A 21,756-nucleotide genomic window follows, 5' to 3' on the forward strand; every position below is an offset into this window, starting at 1 on the left:
AACTAAGTAGTTAAGATTCTTATAAGTGTACAGGGAAGACTAACATGTATTATACGGGATTCATTTAGCCATCGAGTGTTATGCACTATCAAAACAATCTTCTTATTTCGTAATAATATAAGAAGGATATTTACAACACTTCCAAAAATCCCCAATGTGAAGAAATACTAATGTATAGGAAGGTAAACAGTGGTAATCATAAAGAGGAAGTACGAGTAGAGATCCACGACTAAAAGGAATTGTTACAGTTGTAGAGACTGTCAAAAACACTAATGTTAAATAGAACCATAATAAGAAAAGAAACTCACAAAAGGGATAAGATATTGTTATACAAATAACAAATTATAAACTAAACGAGAATTATTGAATTTAATTGTAGATCGCATTCAATGTTAAGAAAGTTAAACTAAAATGCTAAAAATGGTTGAAAACATTTAGTCAGAAGAAAAGGGTATTTTCAAGAAAACTTAACTTTAGTTTTATTCTTTTACGGTTTAAAACTATGTACTGTTGATCAAATGAAATTATAATACAACTATAGAAAACAAACACGTTTTTAAGTTAAAGATATAAAATTGCGTGCTATTGAAAATAGCCTAAATTAAACAGATTTCCTTTAGTTTTAATTCTGTAAAAATGGTTTGAATTTTTTTTTTTAGAAGAAAGTTAAGTCACGGTGAGATGGAGCAACGTAAGTGTTAATATCTTCCAATTAACACTAATACACTCCCCCGAGTAGACAAGAGAGGCGTATAATTCTCTCAGCTCTATATTTCTCTACGTAGGAGGTAGTTTAATGTTTTATTGATCTTTTATTAGCTGTGAAGTACTAGCATAAGACTGTTTGAATAGTTTTAGTAAAATTGTGTGTAAAATAATTTATAACTTTAATTTTATTATTAGGTGCAAATATTTTACAACTGGTTTACTAAGGGGAAAATATATATCCATCTTTAGTTGTTAATATTATTTTTAAGGAAAATTCTGCCACTACATACGATGCCAAAAAGTGACAAAGAAGATTGCTCTTACGTCTAAATAAAACAAAAAAGTGTTTGCATCGATGTATGTCAATAAAACAAGTTAAATCCATCTCTGAGCCATTTTACATAATTTAAACGGTAAAAGCAAATACTTGTTGGTAAATAAAGTCTGCTTGAGCAGAAACGTCATTTGGATACAAAGGTTCAAAGTGGATTTGTAAATTTGAACTGGACAATTGCGTCAACCACTTTGTGTGAGGGTAAAGTGGCTTTCGTGCATGGAATGAAAATTGTAATTTTACACGGGTTTGGTGATATGTACTTTATATTTATATGGAGGAATATATTTCCATTTAAAATGTAATTGGAAAATAAAAATACTTTATAATATAATATTTAATTCCATTAAATTCATACAAAATATATTCTTTCAAACCTTACCAATTCTTATTAAAGTAAAAAAAAAAACAGCAATTTAACGTGTTAAAATATTTTATAAATTATTAGTTAAAACCCTAAACTACAGAATGTAGCCGTTTAAAACGGTAAGAAACTGTGTTTAAAACGGTTAGCCGTGCCAACGCCGTGGTGTTCTCTAGATGCAATACCCTCCGTACAGGTTTGACTCTATATTGCCAGGTGGTGCCGTCGTAGCATTGACTTTATATCTACACTGTAGCACAGACGTTTCCTTAGTCAATAACTGTAGATATCTGTTATATTTATCTACATTTTATATCTATCTGTGTAGATATAAAGTCAATGGTCGTAGTTACTATGCTACTGTCATAAGACACTATAATGTTTACAGTTTGTATTTATTTGTTATTTTTATTAAGTTTTAAAATACGCTAGAGAGTTTTATTAGTTCAAATACCTGACAAAAAGCAAACTATAAAAAAACAGAGAAGCTTTTAAACAGCGTATTATCAAATTTGAAATTCATCTTTTAAACGACGTTACATCTATTCTAAATCATTCGTTTCTGAAACGAAACACAAATCACAATCATAAATCATAATTCACTTACATGGTTGTAAATCAAATACATTATTTCGACAAAATGTTTTGATTGTGGAGGTAAAATCATTTTCTTGACCAGCCTTGTAAGATAAATTCATTTATGTTTGAAAGAGATATACAATAGTAAAAACACTGACCCGTTTAAAATCGACGACCTGTATGTATAAGCATCAAGTTAATGAACTTGCCTTGAAAGACTTTAATCTTATTCAAGTTTTCTCCTTTCTTATTACCTTCGAGGAAGTTTGAAAAACTACCAAACTCAGCTTAAGACCTTTCTTTATAAACACATTTCTTTTTAAATAAATCAAGAATCTTTATAAAAAAATGTTTACATATATTTAAGATTTTAAATTTATTTAATAAACTATACTAAAGATACACAATACACATAATGACAATAATCAGCCAACATTCTAAAAATATTCCATAACGATCTGTTTACTGGACTTTTTCTAAAGGCCACTATCATGTAACATCGATCAAGTTGAAAACATGAATAACTATTTAAAGTATGTCTGGAAATATATTGTGTCTGTTTAAAAAAAATTGGGATAGCATTGCGGTCTATTTACATTCTCTCATCAAGAAACATAGCTGACAACTTAACCTTTATAATGGGGCTACTTAACAGTCCGTGTATTTCTCACGTATTGAAACACCATTTACCTTAAAGCCTAATGCAAATAGATTAATAATTTTACTTAAACTTTTCATTGAATTATCTAGATAATAGTGACAAATACTATAAATACGACATAGAACCCGTTAAGATAGGCCAGAATGACTCAGTGAAATGGTAGCATTAGTGTCTCAGATAAGGAAATGTTGACAAGACAAAGTTCTACACGCTACCTTCAAATCACCATCATGACGTCGCCGGGATGTCTATGTTATGATCACGGAAACTGCAAAGAAGTAGTAAGTAGTCAAAAATCAGTCACTGAACCGACAGTTCAACACATGCATGAAGTGGAAGTAAGACTAACTCATCAATGTTTAAGATTAAACATCCTAGTGTACGAGCACATTCTCTTCTATGATTGCTAACAGAAATATTTTCTTTACAAACAATAAATATCCTCTAACAAATTTCTACTTTTAATTTAGATTTACCTCACACAAAATAAAATGTTCATAATTATTTATCCTGATCATCGGGTCGTATACTCCACGCAGAAAGAGTTTTTGGAGTTAGTGTGTGTCATTAATTGCACTTACATTTTATTTATCATAGATAAAAGGATTTTAATCTATGGTTTTATGACTTGAAAGGTCACTCTGAGGAGGTTTTTAGTAGTGATAAGGAAGTTTCCGATATTAGCAAAGGTCACGCAACGTACACATTGTTGGTGTATTTACCTCAGGCTGGAAAATAGGTAATTTCTCTACTTCCCGGGGGTTCACTGAGACGTTATCACCTGGTGGTTCTTTAATTGTACCAGCCTACGTAAAGGACTCATAATCATTAGTCCCCCCCCCCCATTAAACCCATCAAGGTTTTGACATTTTGCGCCGAGTTCACGCTTTAACAACTTTTTAATTGATTAGATTAGACTTTTTTCAACGGAAAGACCAAAGAATGCAAATTTCAAAGGAGACATGTTTCAATAGTGCCTGTTCAAATAAACTAGTTGCAGATAATCTTGTATTTATATTATACATTCTATTTTATGTATTTGGCCCTCTGAATGGAGTAGCTCACTTTTAAATTGGCAAAAACTTTAATAGATTACTTAATTCCTTAAGATAAAGGTTCATCAAGATACCCAGGTAGTGGCACCTCACCCGTGATATTCGTCTGCGGAGGTGCTTTAATGCGTAAAAAATGGAATAACTGATCTTAAAAATAATATCTTTTTTAACTTCACGTGAAATCTTATCCATTGTTCTTCCCATGTACATAGTAGGGCTACATAGATACATAGTGTCCTAAAAAATCTGCTTCCTTTCAAATGGTTTTTAGTTTTAGTGGTAAATATGACACTGCAGTGTAACAGAAAAGCGTAGGATCTATGCAAAAAACGAATTTACTTGAATTAACTTATTAGCCTACGAAAGAATTTAAATGTTTTAGGGTTTAACAGTTATTTAGGCAGTGTTATATTTGTGGGCTAAAATAAAGCGAAACTAATAAACTCTAATTTACAACCCATGATTCAGTCGGTTTTATGACAGAGCCTGAGAGCGTTTGTAATTAATGTTGATGGCATTTGCGTTCACTATAAACACGACAATAAACTCTGCTATTTTATCTACTCAATAATCAGTCTGGTTCTCGATTGGCTTACAAGGTAAGGTATTGGAATAAAAGTTAAATAGCAATAGTAATTGATTGACTAATTTAATCTACTTTTTGAATTGTCGAGAATCCTCCCCCTTTTTATACATAATCATTATTCAAAATTAACAATGCAAAGTCAACTAAGTAAGATCACAATGCCAAACAAACTAGGCATACTCACAATATAAACTGAGGCAATATGTATTACGTAATTAAAGGGTTTTATTTTGTATAGAGTTATTTACCTTTGCGATACTAGCCTAATTAATATTAATTGAGTTATAGATTAAATGCCATTTTAGCTAGTTGGTAAGATAATAAATATAAAACTGTGTCTAAAATAAACACCACATCTAGTCTTTCGTATATATACCAATGAGGACAGTTATTTACATCAAGTAATTACTCCCCTAGCCTATAAAAGGTTTCCAATTTTATTAGTGGACTACATCAGAAAACGTCACCTCTTTGTAAAATATTTTTAAAGATTAATTATGCTCTTCAACCCTACCTGATAAAAAAATGCAATAAACTATATCACACGTTTCACTATGCTACAACTGACCAATATAGTCTGATTCACTAACAGAAGACCTCGGCTTTAGTTCGGGTTGTAAATTGCAGATAATCCCGCTCGGGGACATCTTGGTAGGCCCAACATCCAGTGTGAAATAAGAAAAGAACCTCAACGAGATTGGGTTTCAAATAAACTATCCCTTGAAAAGGTCTAACTCCTCACGTTCTAAAAAGGGTTTATTTTTTATTTTTAGCATATAATTATTCAATAGTTTTAATAATTTTAAGTTTGAGTAAATAGAAAGCTAATGAACCAATGCCAATGAAGCGCTTTAAAGTACCATCTAACAAACAAGAATCAATACTATAGGAACAACATTTTTTTAACTTCTTTGCTTAGTTGGATTACAACACATCTCGAATCAATGAACATTGAAATCGTTAGAAAATGTATTAAAGAAATAAGATTCGATACTATAATTCATAAAATACATTAATCGGTTGAAATTCTAACGAGTAATTAGACTTTAACTTTTTAAATATGAGTAACACGATTAATTACTAATTATTAGACAAAATGGTTCCTTATTGTTCCAATTCATAGCGGCAACAATATTTAATTGTTTAAATAACGTTACTGGAATTTCTCCATCAAAAGAGCACAGAGGATTTATATGTTTTAAACGAACTGTAACAAAATATTGAAGAAATATTATAGAGAAGAAAAATATGTTTAAAATTACTTCTAAGGCTACATAGTTATACTCAATTCACCGATATAGATTTTTTACTTCTCTAATAATAGTAGATTTTACTAAAAACTTTACGGTTTAGTTTTATACAACGCGTTATAAGACAAGTTGTATTTCGGTAATGGATTTTAGTACTGATGAATACTTACTTTCCCCGTAATTTATTTTGTGTTAACTATAGAACACTGTATAACTTTTAGTAGATTTTTACTGTAATATCAACATCCTGGACTCAGCAGGAGATGTATTGAGTTACAGTCTAGCGACCCATGACACTTAGGACCTTGTCTTATACCCACACTGATACGGAGGGAAGGATATCAACCCCAAGAGACTCGGCAGGAGATGGATTGAGTTACAGCCTAGAGATCCTTGACACTCAGGACCTTGTCTTATACACACTGATACTGTTATATGGAGGGAATGATACCAACCCCAAGAGACTCGGCAGGAGATGGATTGAGTTACAGCCTAGAGATCCTTGACACTCAGGACCTTGTCTTATACACACTGATACTGTTATACGGAGGGAAGGATATCAACCCCAAGAGACTCGGCAGGAGATGGATTGAGTTACAGCCTAGAGATCCTTGACACTCAGGACCTTGTCTTATACACACACTGATACTGTTATATGGAGGGAATGATACCAACCCCAGGAGACTCAGCAGGAGATGTATTGAGTTACAACCACATAGATCCTTGACACTCGAGACCTTGTACTTAATACATGGTTCTTTAAAATGTTCAGTGACGTCATTTTGTGTTTGAACTGTCCGATAATGCAACAATCCTTTCCGATTAAGAATTACCTAATTCCTAATCCACTTTTTGAACGATATTTTTTCCATCATACTGGGGACGGTTCCAAAAGAGTTAGAAGTAAATCTTTAATGGGATCTTAGGTGAAGTGGTACGTCAAATCACTGTATTAGGAGGTGTTTCAAAACACAGTGTTTCAAACCCGGTCCATCCTAGTAACACGTTACATGGAATAGAAACGGCAAGAGAACCGTACCGTAATCAAAGGTACATTCAGAGCGTTAGAAGTTGCGGGGGGTTATACGTTGGCAGAAAGTGTTATAGTTCCACAAATTTAGTGTTAATAATGTGTTCACCATACAACAATGTTAACAGGTTGTTTCTAAACTCTTTCAAACCCCAAAAAGTTGTTTTTACAGAAAGGGCTTCGTAACATCACCTGAAGTGTTTAAGGTCATCTCGAGCGTAGTAAGTTTACTGTACATTTTTTCAAAAAGGCACAATACAAATTAAGTTTTATCAGTAGGTTTTAAACAAAATCACACAGGAAATATTAGACCGGTTTGGACAGGTAGGCCTACATATATATTGACAAATAATAATTCGATCAAAAACTATTTTTTAAGGAATAACATACTTACTTATCACAGTTAGAATTACGAAAATCATGTGATGTATATTTTACTAAGCTATAAGTGCAAATTGTTGAAAGTCCAACTGAAGCGTGAGAGAGAATATTTTATTTTTAACAAAAATATTGAAAGCAGGCTTGAGTTTTAACTCAACAATCATATAAGCCCTCGATGAACTGAGTGTGTTTCACATATTTTCAAACTGAGTTTGAAATGTACAAAATAAGGATTGGATGTTAGTTTTAGCGAATTTCCCTTATAGGGAATAAGCTATTTTAATTATGTAAAACAGTAATCACAAAGTATTTAGACTATATGTATATGACTGTAACTGAACTTCATCTAGATCAAACTTTTTATTACATCTGACTTATATAATAATAGTAATATTGGTTCACATTGTTCCTTATTTGTTTGTAATAAGTTTACAAATTTATCCTAAATATTAAAGTTATGCAAATATGACAATTGTAAATTATATTGAATGTCACTTACCATAGCTCATCAAACCAACAATGTATATGAAATATTTCAAGACATTATTCCTCAAATTATTTCTTCACATAACCTTAAAAATGTAGTTGTGTTGACTGTTAGTGTACATTATTATTGTGGTGAATAGTGGTAATAGGGTATAGTGTGGTGAAAAATAGCGTTCGTATCATGGATCGAAATGGCTCTTAATAATCAATGTTGCAGCTCTCAATCGTTTTAAGTTTTCGACTTAGTCTCGAACTTAAAAACTATCTCATTTTCGGCCCTAGGTATGAAATATAATATTATATTTCTTCACTTCTTCATGAATAAGACTTTAAAAAAATATTTTCTATTTTGTTTATAGATTTTAAAGTATACAACATAAATGCTCGATTGATCTGCAGCGTTAATAATAGATATCTATGCCAATAGCCATACTCTTCAAATAACTAAACGAGATATAAATGAATGAAATAATTAATTCCCATTCAATTACAATACGTCTAAATAAACCCAATTTAAAGAGGGTTTACACTATATGTTGTGTTCAAACAAAGAAAGTATGTTTTGGAAACTTTATTTTTACGGGAACTAAAATTATGGAATCAAGAAGAGCTGCTTATAAAATCAATCCCCAAGTTTATTCCTGGATGCTTGTCAGCAGCTGTCATATTTGAAGAACAAAATGTTAAGTTCCGCAGTTTATGCCTCATGTGCACCAATAACTTTTATTGCAAACAAAACACAACCGTAATACAAAGTTTCTTAAACTCCACAATGACAGTATATTTGTAATGAAAGATATAAGATACCTTTTGATGTATTCAAGTTTGACTTACCGTCATCTATATCAACCTAGTTGTGTAGAAAAAAACATTATGAAATTAAATTTTTATGTTGCTTTGTTTAAAAATGATTTTTTTTATTATTTTGTCGATATTGCATTTCACAACCTTGGCCCATTACAAAGCCATTAGTAAGTATTAGGTTACCAAAATTGTACAATAGGGTAACCTGGTATTAGAGTCTCAAGGCCCTTCTGGAAGCAAATTCACATCTAAACTCAATGTTAATGGATGGTTTTATGAATATGTACAAATTGACATACCTTTTGGTGCAAAATACAAAGTTTCCCTCCGAATTCCTATGTAAAACTAGGATTTCCTATGTATTTCCTACGTAAAAGTGTAGTTATTTCATAAAGTTTTTTTTTAAATATCATTTTACTTGATTTGATCAGCCATTAATAATTTATATATATATATATATATATATATTTGTATTCATACACATTTGGAATTTTCAACGTTGTTTGAAAGAAAATGGTCCGAACCCAGGTCTTGATCCTATCTAACCTTTTGTTAGATAGCATTGTTAATTGATAACCCAATGGAAAATGGCATCCGAGTGTGGAAATGATCTCGCCTGGAATCGGACCAGCTACCTTCAGATTTTAAGGTGAGCACTGGAACTACTTAGCTAGCCAGACAACCATGTGCTCAAAAACAAATGTTATCACATCACCATAACTGTTCAAATGTTCTTATCATGAACACGTTTCGTATGTTATGTTAAAATTTGCATAGGTTACATTTAAACCTATATATCATCCATTTAAAAATATTAAACATCAATGTCCGCGAGTAAATATTATTACGTTTTCCAATAAGCATGAGTATCAAAACAACCAGATGATATCCATGGTTATAACTGCCAGTGATTACCTTTTAACATGGTCCACTGAAAAACGGAACGACCTCGCACCAGACAAATCGTCAAACGTTGCAGCTAATGGCAACAAATGAAACCTCTAGGACGATGCATTAAACTAGGTTGGTTTGATATCTAATGGCCAGTGCAGTTGTGTTACCTCCTCTCCCATAACTATCTACTATTGGTCAAAGTTTGGATATATTGAGCTAGGTCAATAACTGAAGCTGTGTTGGCTGTCAACTTAGCAAAGCCATTACAGTCTGATTGACTTACTACTCAGCCATCAGTGATGAACTTATAGTGTTTTATTTATATGCATAGGTAAAACTAATCTGCATATATCAGATATTCTACTTATAACCTTTAGTTTTTGCTTGAAAAATCAGAAAAAAACGAAAATGTAATTTTGCTGTACTCTATTTTTCATATAATGACGAATAATCTATAACTATAAAAGTCAAATACCATTCACAGAATAACTAATTATTATATCTCAAAAACTACTCGCTGTAAGAACTCAGGAATTGGCATAGGGGTTCTAATCAACCTGAGGTGTGCAATAAGAAGCGTTTTTAAGAAATATCAGGGCTCTACACCAGTGGCTTTTAAAGTTCCTATGTTATCCTTATGGAGAAAAGATTTGTTTAAATTTGAACACATTAATACTTTTGAATCTGAACTATTAATTAAGGGAACAGCTGGTATTTAATTACGTGAAATGAAAATATTTAAATTATTTTTGTGGTTTGAAAAAAGTGTTTTACTGCATAACATATTTTTGTAATAGTTACATGAATAAAAAAACACGAAATATAGGCCTAGGCCCTACTCCGGTTTTCCATTTAACTTTTTTACTTAAAATTAATTTTTCGTGAGCGAACCCACGACGGGTTTGCTAGTTATGTTTTATAGGTGATAAAAACTTAAGGGAGGTTAAAGACTTACATCAAAGTATATGAAGGAATAACATTTTTAAGTGACATTAATAATTAGTGATTCTATATGTGTTGTAATAACAGATATTTATTTAATTATAAAATGTTTTGTAAAGGATGTTGCGATGTTAAGATTAACTGACATGATTGTGGTATCGGTCGTAATTGGTTCTAAAAATAGACTTAGTGTAAAACTATCTTTTATTTAGTATTTAGAGTTAATGAGGTGAAACAATCAAGTTCTAAGTTGACTCTTTGAGCCATCAAAACTAAGTTAAAATTCTGATAGATACAATCAAATCATAACAAAGCTATAAAATCAGTCAGTATGCTAAAATATTACAATATTTATTACTAATACCGTTTTTTATTTGACTAGAACCCTTACTCTTCAGAATCCAATCCAAACACTTCTTCAACATTGCGCACTTCACAGTCCAATTGGCTTCCAGCACATTTTAGCCTTTGATTTGACGATGTTTTCATTTCATTAAGACTAAGATTCGGTTGTATTTCTCATTGTTTGATTGGTGTTTATGCCTATAAATCTTTCCAAATATTGTACACAATTATTTATGGGGTAAAATCTACATATATAATAGCAATTATTGTACTTATTTATTTCAAATTATAACTAGATGTATAGGGAAAATATACAAAATTTAATATATCTTAAAAGGTATTATCAATAGATGCAATATATAATACACTTTCAATTTACAATTTTAACTTACAATTAAATATCTCAATAATTAAGTGAAAAACAGAGTATTAAAATGCCTTAATAATGTTATAATGATGATAAATTATTGTCGATAATCCAATTTATATTTTGTTTATACTGCATTGGATATTTCTGCGATTAGTAGTTTTAGTTTTGCAATGAACATAGAATAATAGAAAGAGACGCCAACTCTTTACTTTTTAACAACCAACTTCTCTTCTTCTTGTAATTGTTCTTAGATAATTTAAGATTGGGTAAAATTTACTACGAAAGTTCAGCTACTTATCTCTCATAAATATTTTTAAATATTCCCAAAAAAGCTTGTAGGAAACCCTGTTATCCTTAACTTCAAACTACAATTCAGCTACCTCTTAAGCGGCCCACACACTGGGGCGCTTGTGCGCGCACATGTGACGCGCGAACAGCTCTACGCACATGCGCCTCAATGTGTGGGTAAATGTGCCCATGCTCGTGACGCGCATCCGAGGTGCCTGGTGCCTGCCGCCGGACCTTCGAGCATCGTCACAAGAGCGCGAGCTTGTTATGATGTGCGCCAGTCTGTGGGAAACCGAGGCACATGTTCGCGAACTAGCAGTACAAACCATAGCTGCATATACTGTAAATCGACAAATACAAGGTCTGCGCCTGAGTGGCACAGTGTAACATTAACTGCCCCACGTGTTGTATTTTATTTGTCCTTGTTTTTAGGTTATGAACTTCTTTGTTGTGCGGTTAAGATGTCCTGTAATGACATAAGAAAGTTTTGGTCTGAGTTTATAGAGCTTTATAGATCACAAACGTGTTATTGGGACGTGAAAAATGTAAACTTTTCAAACAAATAAATGAGAAAAGAAATTAAGGAGTTATTAATAACAAAATGCAAGGGGGTGTTTAATGAAAGTGGCGATACGTTTGTGGAGACTGAAATCAACTCTTTGAGAGCTTCATATCGATGTGAACCAATTAATTAGAACTAATTAAACTAATTAAATCTAAGTCTATAACCCTAATAGGTACTCTAAATACGACCCTTATACCCTTATATTAAATAATACAACCCTCATATTCTTTCATACCTTATTTCTCACTTTTTTAGGCCCACAAGTTTATTGTAAACACAAAAACCATAATACAGTACATACAACTAATAACTCCCCCAATCAATTGAAGTATAATCACGTCTAATGTATTTTTTGAAGGCAAATTTGATTCTTTAGTGACTTTGCTTGCAACTTAAAAAAAAAAATCCTTGTAAAAAAAAATCCAAAATGAAAAACAAATAGTAGGTAAAAATTACATGGGGGCGATACAAAGGGGTTTATTAGAATGATTTCCATATAACATATAATATATGTTGAATTTGCTGTTATAGCCCACTATTGAATCGTCAAAGACGGTGGTGCGCGCGCATGTGTCTTTAGTGTGTGGTTACCAATTGGATCGCACATGTGCCTCGAGCCGCTCGCAGTCACCTCACCACGAGCCACGCAAGGCACATGCGCGCTAGTGTGTGGGCCGCTTAAGACACCACGCTAATAAGGTCCTTTACATTTCCATGGCAGCTTGCATTGAAATGTTTAAAGTAGTAATAAATATGTAGGTTCACAGAAAGTATTAGACATTAATACCAGGTGAATTAGGTAACTGACTGGGTAGCTGAGTGGTTATAGTGCTCGCCTAACAGTCACAAAATGTCGCTGGTTTGATTCTGAGAAATGTCAGTAGTAAAACTGGACCCAGCTGTTCCTGATTATATGGCTTTAAAAAAATGATCCTGACTAATGAAACAGCTGATCTTAGTCAGCAAAAAAGCTACACACAGAGAATCTGATCATCTAACTCCATTCTACTACGCTCATCCTTCAATTATATTGGTTTAAAATAAGCATCTATGTGTCGTACTCATCTCAATAATTATTGTTAATCGATAAGGGTTGGAAATGTCATATTCACTACAAGTTATTAGATACTAGCAGAGTACCCGTCCTTCGTACGGGGTTGGAATATAAGTATAAAATGCTTATTGCAGTTATACTCAAGCTTTGCGTTTGCAATAAGGGAGGACACAGTTTGATAAAATTTGCTTTTTTAAATTTACAGTATTCTATAGTATTACACATCTACCATAGCCATAATGTTGTACCACTTCACCTAAACAATAGAGAAAAATAAATTATCAAAAATTCGCAAAATATCACAAATTATTCATGAAATGAAAAAACATAAACATATAACTGTAAATATTCCTACTTTGACAGTTCTCATTGCGAATCACAGTTTTTTTGTTGCTGCTTAGTTCAAATTAGCTGTTTTCATAAATGCAAAAAAATATAGTGCTGCACCCTGTTGGTAAATATTATAACTTTTTAATGCTTTTCCATATCATAGAACCAACTTTTTTAGTTGAAACAGCTGACTAAATTCTTTAATTCCCTTTAAATATGAATACTCATAAGGTTAACATGGGGAATTACAGAGCCACTGGGGCGGAGCCCGAAAGGATTTTTGAGATAAGAATATCCCTATATGTTAATCGGGAATGTAAGCTATCATCATGGCAAATTTCAGCCCAATCCGTCCAGTGGTTTATGCGTGATTGATCTTCAAACACACAAACAAACAAACAAACACACAAACTTTCACATTTATAATATTAGTAAGATTATACTAAGGTTTCTGTTCAATGCTCAACCGATGAAATAGATACTGTAAAAATTTGACTGCATCTTTGTGGTAAAATATTTAATGCAATTAAAACAATATACAAATAGCCTTAAAAAATACGAATTTAATATACAGTTGAGTGGATATATGGTGTGAGTTTATTTTTAGGAAATGCCTTTATTTCGTAAAAACACTGCAGTACTAGAGGAAAAAGAAGTATCTATGACGACAAAGAAGTTTTGCAATTTCAAATATCAAACTCGAGAAACTTCAAGGATTCTCATAATATTATAAAACTTTTTACCACTTTATTCGAAACATAAAATAAATAGCAGTTTATTGCAACCAGTGGCTATACCAAGCTATCAAAGGTTTAAGTACAAATATATTTTGTACTAATACAAAAATACAACATATTTGTTAAATACTTGTCCAAACAGAACAAAGACCTTATTATGTCCTTTGATTGTGAATTGTTCTTGTGAAATCCGTAAAAAGATATAAGCTTATCAGAGAGGCTTAAGAGAGACTGTCATTCGTTCAGTGCGTTTCAAATATGCCATTGCTCATTGTCAACATGAATTGTAACCTGTTGAATAAGTTTCGTTATCTCTAGCCAACAGAAGAAATCTTTTATGACCACTTAAATGTGTTTAAAACTAACAAACCTAACTATACTGTATATGTGCTTAACAACTAACTAAAATGTCTCAACAACCATAATTAATTTAATCAGTTTTTTTTCCCGAAGGTGGATGAAAACTACTTGAATAACTTTTGCTGCCAGTTGTAAGAACACTCTGTTTGAATATATATTATATTCAAATAAATAAATATTATATCAAATTAAAACCCTATACAAATAACTATGAAGTGAAAGGTAAAACTAACACCACAGTTTAATATGGATACTTTATAAGCCAAGATACAAAATAAATAAATAAATAAATATACCTACACACATATATCTATATTATAATGTATTTGTTTTGGTAGATTTTAAACTAAGTACTTAGTATTGCATTATTGTATGTTTACTGTTAAATCTTGTACACCTGGCTATTATTAAAGTGATACTCATAGTTCCCGAAATAATTTGTTCACCACACTATGATGTTTTCGGCTGTATTACATACGTTAATTGGTGGCTGAAAGTTACGTTTTGCTGGCCATGCCAGCTGTCATCGTGATTTGGGGACCGAGCAGGTTTTTACAGCCCGGGGCCGCAAAATCAGCTGTCCGCTTACTTACTTAAAACATGAATGCATTTTAAATACACAATCAAAATCCATAGCATTGCAATAGAATTGTGTTATTGTCACCGTTGCCTAGCAACTATTTATTTTTATTTTTGCTGATTCCTCAAATTATTTCTTCACATAACCTTAAAGTTGTAGTTGTGTTGACTATCAGTGTGCATTATTATAGTGGTGATTAGTGGTAATAGGGTATAGTGCGGGGAAAAATAGCGTTCGTACCACGGACCGAAATGGTTTTGCAGCTCTCGATCGATTTAAGTTCTCGACTTCGTCTCGAACTTAAAAACTATCTCGAGCCGGCAAAACCTCATTTTCGGCCCTAGGTACGAAATATACTATATCATACTTCAGGCTATTTTTACAAGCCTGGACATTATCTCTTGTGTAATATTGGTGATATGCGAGATTAGACCCGGGGACCTTGGGGACAAAGCCATGCGCTCCACTACTAGACCAGCTCACTCCCAATATACCCGTACCTCTTCCTGCAGATGCAGCTTTTTTTTAGTGTACGTACAACGTGTATAGTAACAAAACTCAACTGGTAAAATGACGAGGTTAGTGTTCCATTGCACCGAGAACTAAGTCAAGATTATCTGCAGGTTAATTCGGTTTTATGACAAAGCGAGTCCATCCGTCAGTGACACTTATGACGCTTACGCACGCTATAAACAGCGCTATCAACTCTGGCATCAAACAATGTCGTGATTACCTAGTTTATCATCAATAAATCTTAGTTAGTGAGCAGCTTTCATTACCTCTCGTGCTGCTAGCCTTGGTTTTATGAGGAAAAAGTAAACGTAAAAAGTTTATTTCAAGGGTTTTTTTTTTTCAATATATAAGGAATATAATGATGATGATATACATGGTGAAAAAAAGTCTGGAAACGGCTTAATATCTTTTTAACTAAATGCGTTAGAAAATTCAAACGTTTCACATCAACTTATATGTATGAAAACTACTTTTTGCAAACATTATCATTTTTTACCTTCACCAGGGGACGGCCCATGAGGAGTAGGTACATAATCTTTAATGTAAGCATAGGTTGACATGCACATCATTTTGAAGGTCTAGTCAAGGGGAGTTCATTGCCGGACACCGCGTCAAAAAATGTTCATCCGTTACAAAATGGCGGCAGTCCAAAGTTCTTGCGGATTATACCTGCACAGGCCTTAGTATTGGTAAATACTCATAGTCAAAATTAGCCGGGAAATCTGAAACCTAGTTAAATTTGTTTTGAAGATTGAATTAACTTATTCTATGAGCTAGTTGACTTTAAAATACAATTTCAGCTCTCAAGCTAATGTTTAATACGAGTATTTACCAATACTAAGGCCTGTGCAGGTATATTCCACAAGAACTTTAAACAGCCGCCATTGTGTAACGGATGAACCTTTTGAGACGTGGTTTCCGGCAATGAGCTCCACTCGACTAACCCTTTAAAATGATGTGCATATCAACCTATGCTTACATTAAAGATTATGTACCTACTCCTCACGGGTCGTCCCCTGGTAGAGGTAAAAAAATGATATTGCTCGGAAAAAGTAGTTTTCTTACATGTAAGTTGATGTGAAAGGTTTAAATTTTCTAACGGATTTAGTTCAAAAGATATTAAGCCGTTTCCAGACTTTTATTTCACCCTGTATATTAAGCTACAGCATGTTATGACTAATTGCAAAGCAACGCTTTGTACCAGAAATGTTAGAACTGATTAATGTATACTTGGACACGCCACCTGCTGCACTCAAGACTATCTTGTGTTGTATTGAATAGCCAATTATGCTAATTGATGGAATATCTTAATTGTTGTATGGCTGTTATACCATGCCACAGTTCTCATGACTGATGATAAACCGCTGTTGTAGTATATATCTGACACGATACAGTAATTAATGAAAGTTAAAATTAAGTAATTATAGAAATATAACTGTTATTTAACAAATGTGGTAACGAAATAGTACTCTGGCAATACTATATTTTCAATACAAATTAAAAAATTAATATATTTCAAACTAAGCTTGAAACAATATTTATTTTCGTGGACGAATCTATATTTATAAAGGAGGAAGTTTGTATATATACTCGTATATATATATTTATATATATATTTGAACGTAATGGTCTCCAAAACCGCTCGACAGATTGTAATGAAACTTTCAGGCATTTTGAAACAATATTTATTTTCTTGGATGAATCTGTTATTTAACTAAATTAAACTATAACAGGATAAACATTTATCAAATTAGTCATTGCAATAGACAGTCTATTTAGAATAAACATTTTATTCAAGAAATTAGAGAATCGAGAAGAGTTGCTTATGACACCAATCCCAAAGTTTATAGCTTGATGCTTGTCCGCAGCTGCAGTTAAATTTAAAAAAAATGTGAGTCATTTGAACCTTGTGTTTAAAGCATTTTTTGTTGACTTAAAAAACAAACGACGACTGACCTTTTAAAACAAACTCCTTCCATTTACTATTGCATGTACTAATTTGGAATTATTGTAAATAGAATGTATTCTGTGCAGTCAGCTGTGGAGTCAACTTTTTAAGCAAATGTTCTTACAGCACTAATTATTAATTGTGTGGCGTTTATTAATGAAATTTGAGCATTGAGCTGGTGAAGGCAATTTTGTAGCTGCAACGCAAATATCGGTTTTAACCAGAATTTAGTCTTGGACTTTGATAATCTTGAGCTCGTAAACTGCTCGTAATCAAAATGGAAAGATATAAAAGATGTAGAAAGTGCACCCAAGCATTATTTATAAACGTATGACTGATCAAACTTTGATGTTGGTTATAGATCTTTAGTAATTAACTCCGGTTAACGACCACCAGTAATAATTATCTTTCCACGGGAGTTGAAACTAACACAGACTAGTTAACAGACTAGTGAACTGAATAACTAACGTAATGCAATAAAACTTCTCTAAACGATATAGCTAACGATATAACGTGGGACACGCTCATGTTCAATCTTCCAAAGATGCTACAGACCTACAAGCTATGCCCTCAACAGTGGTATTTCCAGGCTTCTCTGGAGTGGCAGCGAGGTGGCTTCCAGGGTAGACTTCTTCCACGGCTCCCCATCTTCATTTAAAAGGTGTCTAAGTGGTGTAGTGTCAGTGGAGAGTTAGGTGGTGCCTTTAAAGGGCCACACAAAGTGTTTCTTGAGTGCAATATGCAGTTTATCCTTCGCAAGGGCAATTATACCTAAATCTCTATTAGTGATCGTAGCTGTTCTTTCAAATTTCACCATCATGTCTTTGCATGTTTTATGTTCCTATTTATCATTGTTATGTTTCTTTGTATAGCTTCCTTGTTTTTTATGTTATTTTATGCTGTTATTTATATTTAGATACTCTATCCATTGTTGTTAAATATTACCATGTTAAATTACTTTGTTTCCAAATCACTTCTTGTATTTGCATAAGTACCTGGTCAAACTTTCACCTCATTGTTCTTGTTGATTCTTGTTATGTTTGTTATTGGTATTCTTGTTATTATTGTATAGAGCTATTTTTTCCAATCATTTCATTATTGTTATTGTTATTATATTTTTATGCAAAACAGTGTAATCTGCCAATGTATATTATTGTCAAATGGTGTTTCCGTATGAAATAAATAAATAAATAGATATAGATAACGATATAGCTAACGATTTACTTGTGGATCAACATTCAGATAGCTTAGGTCAATCAAACTAGTTTGGTTAAATATGCGATTTCCCTTGCAGTTGAACTGCTTTTTTACTCTCTCTCTCTCTCTCATAACTCCCCTATTGGTCAAAGTTGGGAGTTATTGAGCTAGGCCAATAACGGAAGCTGTGTTAGCTGTCAACTTGTATGCTTAGCAAAGCCATTAGAGTCTGATTGACTTACTACTCAGCCATCAGTGATGGACTTGTGATGTTTGCTTTACAAAGGTGTAAATGCATTAATCAGATATCGGGATTATCAACAGAGGTTAGGCTTTGGTATTGTTTAACAGGGATAAAATTCGTGATTTGAAATACAATACTTAAAAAATTCATTTTTTCAAATCTCGTATTTATTTTAAAGATTTTATTTATAATACACTAGCTGTACCCCCGTTTTACTTCATAAGTGAGCTCGTTCGCATGGCTCAATCACGTCCTGGTTGAAGTTCGTTCGCTACGCTCACTCACCTTTAGGTTGGAGCTCGTTCGCTGCGCTCACTTGCCTTCAAGTTAGCTCGTTCGCTACGCTAACTCGCCTCCAGGATGAAGTTCGTTCGCTACGCTCACATGAAGTAGTTCAATTATTATTTGTAGAAAATACGTGTCTACTACTTTACGTGTTATGAAACTAATTATTGTGCCCAATGTGGGATATTGATATTAAGGTAAAACCATTGATATTTAGAGGTATTTAACATAACACTAGTTAATAATTTCTACAAAATAACAGAACAATATTCCTTGTGCCTTTTGTACTTTAGGCTTAACAAAAGCCGCCTAAAAAACGCGTGCAAAGTAATAATAGCTGTTTGGAACCTTTCTTTCAACAGCCCCGTTTACAGGGTACTGAAATTACAACTCTTCACAAACCAATGTAAACGTTCAGCTCGCACTTCAGGGTCCAATTCACTGTAACTACATTTCTAACTCTGATTTGTTAAAGTATTTTACTATATACACCTAGTACTAAACTTTAGTTATAGGCTCCTTCACATTGTAAAGCCATTGTTCTGTCGTAAACCGTATCAAGCCTAAAGCCTTAAAATACGGTTAAAAATCAAAATACGTTTTAACTTTCTATTTTATATTTTAGTTAATAGGTAAAAATCTCAAATACAGTAGTAAAAAGAAGTTCATTATTGCTTGAGAAACCTGTAAACCGTATGAATAGAAAAATATTTATATTGAACTACTATATGTTATACTGTATATCTTTTAAAATTACTGTATGAAAAAAAAACAAATAATGTATACGTTCAGTTTTGATGACTACTAAAAAATAAACGATATGAAAATACTCAAGTAGTCTTCAGTATTTTTTTAATGTTGTAAGTTATATCTATCATATCTTCATCAAGAACCGATAATATTGGCTTAATCAAATTTAAAACAAAAGTTTACAAAATTAAACAAATTGGTGAATTTTTTAAATTTTAAACTTGATATCCATCATAGTTTTTAAAAATCGAACGAAAATGTAAAATAAATAAATAAAAACACTTTTGCTCTAACTATAGACAAATAGAATAAATTTAACGAGCCGTTTGCCCGTCCTATGTGCGGGAATCGAGTAGTCCATTAAAGGGAAAATGGAATAAAGTTTACATGTTATAAGTGAATTGTAAAAGAAACTAAACAACCAAATAAGTAGTTCCTACAGGTTTACTTACATCTATCTATCTATATATTAATAGGCAAGCATGTTTCTTTAAAACCTTTTTTCTCAGCTCATGTGCATCGCAGGGAAAATCTACGCATACCTTTAGAAAGATATTTTCCTGTAGAAGTGCAGAATTCCTTTAAAAATCAAAATAGGCTCAAATATAAGCCCAAAAACTGGATTTGAAATTACAAAAAATAACATGGGCTTTATGGGTTGCCATGTTGGCGACGAAATAACAACAAAATATAAACAGAAAATCAAAGCAAATGGAAGAAATTACAATCACATGTTTTATTTACAGCGTGGGGTGAAAATAGAGAAGTCAGTAATTTTTGGTCGAGTTTCGACCACTGGACGACCTCTAGTACTTATTTAATACGCAAGCAGATTGTTTGTGACAATTACTCCTCCGAAACTACTGAACCGATTGACATGTTTTTGGTGTCATTGGAAAGAGCGTAACGTGAAGTTGTGCAGGAAACTTTTTTTATAGTGAAATAATTAGAGAGTGAGGCCCTGGGGCCCTTTAAAGTTTCATATTTCTCCATAAGATTAACATGGTAAACAAACATTGTTATGAAACTCCAGCTGTTGTCAGAAATACTGTTCTGCTATTTAATTTAATTTCTTTACAAGGAGATTTGTTTCTTGGTGCCATGTGGTCAATGAATTATACTTTTGCATATATTTTAAATGATATACACTATATAAAATTATAGTACTGTAATACATGAAGAGATATTAATTTAAATAATCAATAAGTACGATTGAGCCTTTGCCTATATGTTTCCTGGTAAGTGTGTTGTAACTGTTCCTTATAGTATATTATGGTATCTTAAAGTAAAACAAAATCATCCTTTTCAGCATTCTCACCCCGTTGCGAAGCACGGGCAGAGCAACTAGTTATGATTAAATTCACATTCACAATATAAAATGGAAGGTAAAAATAAAAACGGTTGAATAAAAGTTAAACGCGATTTTCACCCGACGACAGAGATGTGACAAGTTTGAGGTAGCCTATGTAAACTTTGATAGTCAGCTCTTGTATTTGAACAAGAAGGGTACACAAAGTATTTCAGTAAAATATTGTAGGCTACGAATATTTTTTTATTAGATATTATTTAAACATTTACAACGTAAAAAATGATTCTGTACACTGAGGCGTTGTTGTATGTCTACAGAGGAAATTCAAAAAACCTGTAAATTTAAAATACATGAACCCATGTTATGCGTATGGAGAGTAAATGAATTGGTGTAGTTAGTTTGTTATTGGAAACAGTTTGATGTGCTTTGGGTAGTTAGTTCATTTCTTACTAAGTTACACAGATATATAATAACAACACTTACTGTTGTTATTATATATCCATGCTAAGGTACCAACAATTCTCTGAACAACACAATTTACTACATTTTCTGCAGCAGCAAACCTAAGTACTCATTAAATTGATGTCTTTTAATTGGGAAATAAATGTGAATATTTTAGGGGAAGACAATTATGAAAATCCAACCAGGTAAATGTAAGTTCACTTAGTCTGCAGGTTTGCTGTGGCAGGGGTATTTTAACTGGACGAAATATTACGATCTTTTTTAATCTACAGTAACTATATTTTGTATTTACGTGGCCAGTTTTGATTGATCGTTTAGGAAAGCGTATGGATTGGCGTTTTAGGT

At 32.5% G+C, this 21,756-nt stretch overlaps 1 protein-coding gene across 5 annotated transcripts in view; it reads right to left on the reverse strand.

Moving 5' to 3' along the window:
* LOC128991937 (voltage-dependent calcium channel type A subunit alpha-1-like) overlaps positions 1-21,756 on the reverse strand; it is a 392,598-nt gene that overhangs the window by 233,023 nt on the left and 137,819 nt on the right. The gene's annotated exons all lie outside the window — the stretch shown is intronic.

This window comes from Macrosteles quadrilineatus, unplaced genomic scaffold (assembly GCF_028750875.1).
Source record: "Macrosteles quadrilineatus isolate MER2022 unplaced genomic scaffold, UCM_ALF_1.0 Scaffold_4__1_contigs__length_99947679, whole genome shotgun sequence".
In the NCBI taxonomy this organism is placed as follows: Eukaryota; Metazoa; Arthropoda; class Insecta; order Hemiptera; family Cicadellidae; genus Macrosteles; species Macrosteles quadrilineatus.